The following is a 6,000-nucleotide window of genomic DNA, read 5'->3' as shown; positions in this document are numbered from 1 at the left end:
CTATGTTTGCATCTCTTCTCTAGTTTGCAGCAAAGTGCACCCTAGGTCATCTCTCACAAGGAGCCTCACTTTCTTCTACCAACAAAGGAGAACCAACATAACCAACGGTTTGTTTAGGGGGGGTTTTTGACAGAAAACTAATTGGCAAAACAGAAAGATAAAGATGGATGAAAAATCAGTAAAAGATATGCAACCGGCTGTGTATTTGTCTCCTATGTGAAATCTTCCTCGTCCAACCTATATACCTTGGCTTGCTAGATGTTTTGATGTCCAGATAACAAACTCAAAGCATCCCCAACAACCGTCCAAGGATTAGGCTGATTGGAACAACAAAATGAATACAGAAATCTCTTGTAAACAAAATGCAGCCATTCACTCTCTATTCAACCTATCCGAACCTATGCAAGAACAACCGTTCAAGCACATAATATTCATTTCCTAGATGTTATACCAACCGGCTATAACATTCTGCTCTCTTAAGCATTTAACAGAAAATGAAACCATGCAAATTCACACAAACCTGCCATGAACTCCATGCATTCATAAATCTGCCCAAACTAAACCAAATAGAAATGAATAAGAAACAAACAACAAACCAGATTCTTGTAGCTCATCCGGGACTCAAATTCCACATGGATTCAAGACACACAACCGGTTACAAATGCTCTAGCCTATCATTATAGCAAGGAAAACAAAATGGAACAAAAGATGTAGAAAACAGAAAAATGCTACAACAACAAAAACGGGCAGAATCCTCTCTATTTTCTCCTCCCTTTCTATCTCATGATATTCTGAAAATTAATGCTAAGAGGCCTTAAATACATGGCCAAGAAAGGAAAGGCTAGGGAGGCTAGGGTTGGGCCTAGCCCAACAGAAAACAAGTGAGCCCAAAACAGCACAATGAGTAGCCCAAGTCTGCTCCTTGAAAGTAGGCCCAAGCTCCTTGAAAGTAGGCCCAAGCTCATCCAATATTCCCTAAAGCCTGGATCCATAGAGTAGAGGTAAGATAGAAAATAGCGCAAGGACAATTTGAAGCATAATAAAATAGAAACAATGAAATATCAGCAAAAATTGCTTCAAATGGCCTAATAAGAATGAGGTGAAATGCCAAAATATGGTATAAATATGCATGCTATCACTAAACTACTGTAAAATTTGTTGCGTATTGCTCTATTTATTTTCTTCCATATTAGCACTTTCATTCTATTTTCAACAAATTTATTATCAGTTTTAATATTCACAACAACAACTTTCTAAAACTTTAAAATGATAATCTTTTTGTATTGAATTTACTTTACACTTGTTACATATCATTTTCTATCAAAGTTATATTTAAAACATTAGTTTTCATAGTTTGAAAAAGTCCAATTTGTTTTATCCAAAGATTCTTTAAAATCAATAGAATTTTGAATTCACCAAATTCACCCCCTTCTTGGGTGTCTATTATTTCTTACAGTAATGAAGTCAATTCATAGTAAACTCATTTTGTTGACGATTACCGCGTAATTCAATTCTTCCATTGCTAATGTCCCGATTGAGTAAGAGCCATGGACTGATAAACTCATTGACTCGGTTCTATGCGATAGACCTCAGTTGGAGTGATGAGATGACACATTGAAAATTGATTCTCAATCATTCATGCCTTGGCTAAGAACTTCTTCCATCACAAACCAACAAAAGATCACATAGGATGTTCAACTCACAACCAAGGTAATGGATCCTATCTAGTAAACACCTACCTCTGTATATCAGTCGAATGAGACCACATAGTGAACATTCCCATCTCGCAATTGGATAAGTCTGCATCATTAACAAATCTCACACACTAATATACAAGACAACTATGTTGTTTCAAATTAGAGGATCAGTTACACAATCGTAATTGATAACAAATCATTAAGCCTTTTAGTGATGTGATTTGTTATCAGTGTCATGTTCGGTGCATTATTCAACCAACAACTATCCACCCATTTACTATAAGCATCCCATGCTTATGTAGCAAGTGACTCACCACCCTTTATTATTAGTATCTCATACTAATCAAAACAGAAATTTATGTGCTAGTCCACATTTGTTTGCTCAAAGTCCCTATTCAAGAAATGTAAGGACTAGGAACTATTTGAAATTGCTCATACTAAATAATTTCATCATCATATTTTTAAAAACTTAAAAATGAGATCTTCAACAAAAATCTAGGAAATCATTCATACAAATTAGAGTCATGAATGAAGATAAAATCCCCATTTAATAATGCAAAGATATATAAAAAAATTGTCCATTTAAGATGTCATCTAAATATAGCATTAGGACATATTACAAAAAAAATTCATTATCAAAATATTGTATGTAAACTATTTATTTCATTACAATCATCTTGTAATTTACCTTTCTTGTAGAATGTTCATACAACAACATTTAGGAGTTAAAGAAAAAAAAAAAAAAAAAACTACTATAGTTGTGTTGGTTGAGTTGTTTTGAGCTTAGAAACTCATCGGGGAATTTCTTAATAAGATTAATTCTTAGATAGTCCCCATATTTGGGACTGTTCTTGGATTTGGTAACTCACTTAGAAAATGTGAATATGCGATCAACTAATTTGGGGTTATTTCATAGCACACGTTTCTCCATATTTATGTTCTTTAGATACATACCCATATTAGAATTATAGTATACTGCAATGTACTTGGAGAACCATGTGGAGGTGTTGTCAAAATTTTCTTAACTCAGTTGGTCTTGTATGTCTACATCAATGAGGTTAACCGTATCCAAGAACTTAGATAGCAGTCTGACCTATTATATCACAATATATCATATTAACATTAATTATTCATGTTTCAATGTAGTCATTGTGCAGTGGATAAAAGTTGGATAAATCTCCCATCAAGAACGAGCATTGAGTATATTTTAGGGGTTGCTAATTTTAAAAGTTAGCAACCCCTAAAATATATTTTAGTGTTGGAAATTGAGTATATTTTAGGGGTTTTAAAAGCGAGCATTGAGCATATTTTAGGGGTTTTAGAGCATTGAGTATATTTTAGTGTTGGAAACTGTTCTATGTGATCTGATAATTGTCTAATCTAATTACATTTACTTTTGCATATACATGAAAAAAAAAAAATGAATGAGAACCTTAAGCGTCAAGTTGTTCGAAAACTAACACATATTCACAAGTGAAAGGACCTGAGAAGAAAGGACTGTACAGTGTGTGGCCAATATTTTCACAGCATCTAGAAACCACGATACCACATCATCTCAGGAAATCCACTGTGATGTAGTAGAAGTACAAAAATTGAAAGGTGAGGGTCAACAATTCAAGGACATGCAAGGATTAATAACTGGCTTAGTGACATATTTTGAACAGTGATTCCCTAGTGAAAGTGGTGGGAATATTTTAAATGAAGTGCATCAATTCATCAATCAAGAGGTATAAAATTTATCTATATAAAACTTAATATTTTTGAAAAATTTATGATTGCTATGTGTTCTAATTATAAGTATATTTTAATACAGACGTGATATGTTGCTCTCGTCAACACGAGCATGCAAAGAGAGTGGGGGGGGGGGGGGGGATCATGGCCCTTTCTGAGTTTGTTTACGTCTAGTAAATGTTATGTTGTCTTATGCAAATAATATAACATTTTCGTATTTTAATAACTAATAGATGCCGATAGCATTTTATGAACAAATGGTAATAGGCCTTCTTCACCTTCGAGTCACCAAGCTAGTGACAATCATGAGAGTAAGTTTTTATTTTTAAATACTTATTTTGGGTTTTTGGATTTTGCATTATTCATGATGATATTTAGAGTTGAATTTTAGAAATTAATCTTGTGCATGCCGGTGATGAAGAGTAAAGAGTTTGGATGAAGAACTATTGGAACTTTAAGACTATTTTTTTTACTTTTCCTATTGTATTAAACCACTTTATTTTTTAGTTGAACAATAATAAGTTTAGATGAAGTACAAAAATTCGTGGTCTTTATTAATAGAATTCGTTAGTAGACTTTAAAAAATTCTATTGATAAAAGTTAAAAACTTGAATTAATACGAATGTTATGTTGTCTGATGCAAAATAATATAACATTTTCGTGTTTTAATAGCTAGTAAATGTTGATAGCGTTTTATGAACAACTAGTAATAGGCCTTCTTCACCTTCGTGTCACCAAACTAGTGACAATCATGAGAGTAAGTTTTTATTTTTAAATACTTGTTTTGTGTTTTTGGATTTCGTATTATTCATTATGATACTTATAGTTGAATTTTAGAAACTAATCTTGTGCATGCCGGTGATGAAGAGTAAATAGTTCAAATGAAGAACTATTGGAACTTTAAGACCATTTTTTTTTCTTTTCCTATTGTATTAGACCACTATATTTTTTAGTTGAATAGTAATAAGTTTAGATGAAGTACAAAAATTCATGGTCTTTACTAATAGAATTCGGTAGTAGACTTTAAAATATTCTACTGGTAAAAGTTAAAAACTTGAATTAATTTTGTGATTTACTAACAAAAATTTTTCATTGGTATAGCTTGTACTAATGGATAATTGTCCGTTGATGTAAACTCTACTATTTACTCACAAATTCTTTGTCTATTGGTAGATCTCTATTCCAATGATGCATATACAAACGAAAAATATGTCGGTAGATAAAAGTTTAAAAGGGTTATACGAACAAATTTTCATGTTTTACTAATAGAAATCATTTGTTAGTAAATGTCACTTTTTTTTTGTAGTGATGTTGCCCTAATAGTTACCCAATTTGCCCTACTTGATGCCCTATTAGTTCATTTCATGGAGGTATTTTGGTCCACCAACGTTTAGAGACCAAATTGCAAATTTGCCTATGCAAATTCTAATTTGTCTCCTATTTTTTTCCTACTCTTTTTCTTGTTGGTCTTTCACTTGGTTTTTAAGGAAAACATCAACCTTATTTTAGATTTTTCTTCACTTGGTTTTTAAGGAAAACATCAACCTTATTTCAGAGTTTTCTTGCTTTGGTTTTAGGATAAACATCAACCCTAATTGCTTTTCTCGACGTTGCATTCAATTCTTATAGTGTTACCCTGCATCTTGCATGTTAATCACCTTATTTTTCCCTGTTTCCATTCTTTAGATCTGTCCAAAATTCTTAGAGATACGAATAGAGAAGACTCTTGTCATTAGGTTGGTTTAGCACCTCAATTAAGCAACCATATCTTTCCTCATGGCCTAATCCCTTAATTGGTAACATAATCCTCATCAATTAATCTAATCATGGACCACCTTAGTTGCTCATTTTTTACCCTTAAAAATGTCCCATTAGGTGGTTATTAATGTCTTAATAATATACTTTCAAATCCCTAAGTCCATGGTTCAAAACCCAACTGCAAGTCAATTTGGTCACAAATACTAGTTCTTTCAATGATCATTTATTCGGTTGTTTGAACCCCTAGTTTGGTCTTCTAACCCCCAAGTTTAGACGTCGAACTTGTCCAATGTGTAGAATAATTCTTCACCTTCTTACTTCGGTCAACTAAAACCCTATTTTAGTTGTTCGAACTTGTTTATTCAACACAACGAGTTTTGTGTTTTTAACTTCAATCGACTGAGGTTCCTATGCCTCAACATTTGATTAATTGAATGAACCTTCTAGAGTATTTGTTGCCTCATTGTTTCCATATTGGCTTCTCCACACCTTTAATCATTCTCATACTTATCTCGAGGTATGAATTCTTTTAAGTTTTCCTACTTAAACCTCCAATGGGTCCATTTGTCTAGTTAAGCCCTCGTTCAATGGTTTGAAATATCCCTCATATAACCTTGAATATTCAATTTCTTCTAGAAATTTGAAATCAAAGGGAAATTGGACTGTTACAAAGCATATTACACTTGATACCCTTGAGGTTCACTAAATTGCAATGTGTATCCTTGAGTTTTCACATTCAATGTAATATAAATCTAATGACAAGGGTGTAATTTGATATTAACTTTTAAAGATTAAAAATAATAAATGTAATTTC

Source organism: Diospyros lotus, chromosome 10 (genome assembly GCF_014633365.1).
Source record: "Diospyros lotus cultivar Yz01 chromosome 10, ASM1463336v1, whole genome shotgun sequence".
Classification (NCBI taxonomy): Eukaryota; Viridiplantae; Streptophyta; class Magnoliopsida; order Ericales; family Ebenaceae; genus Diospyros; species Diospyros lotus.
Note: the sequence above shows the minus strand (reverse complement) of the source record.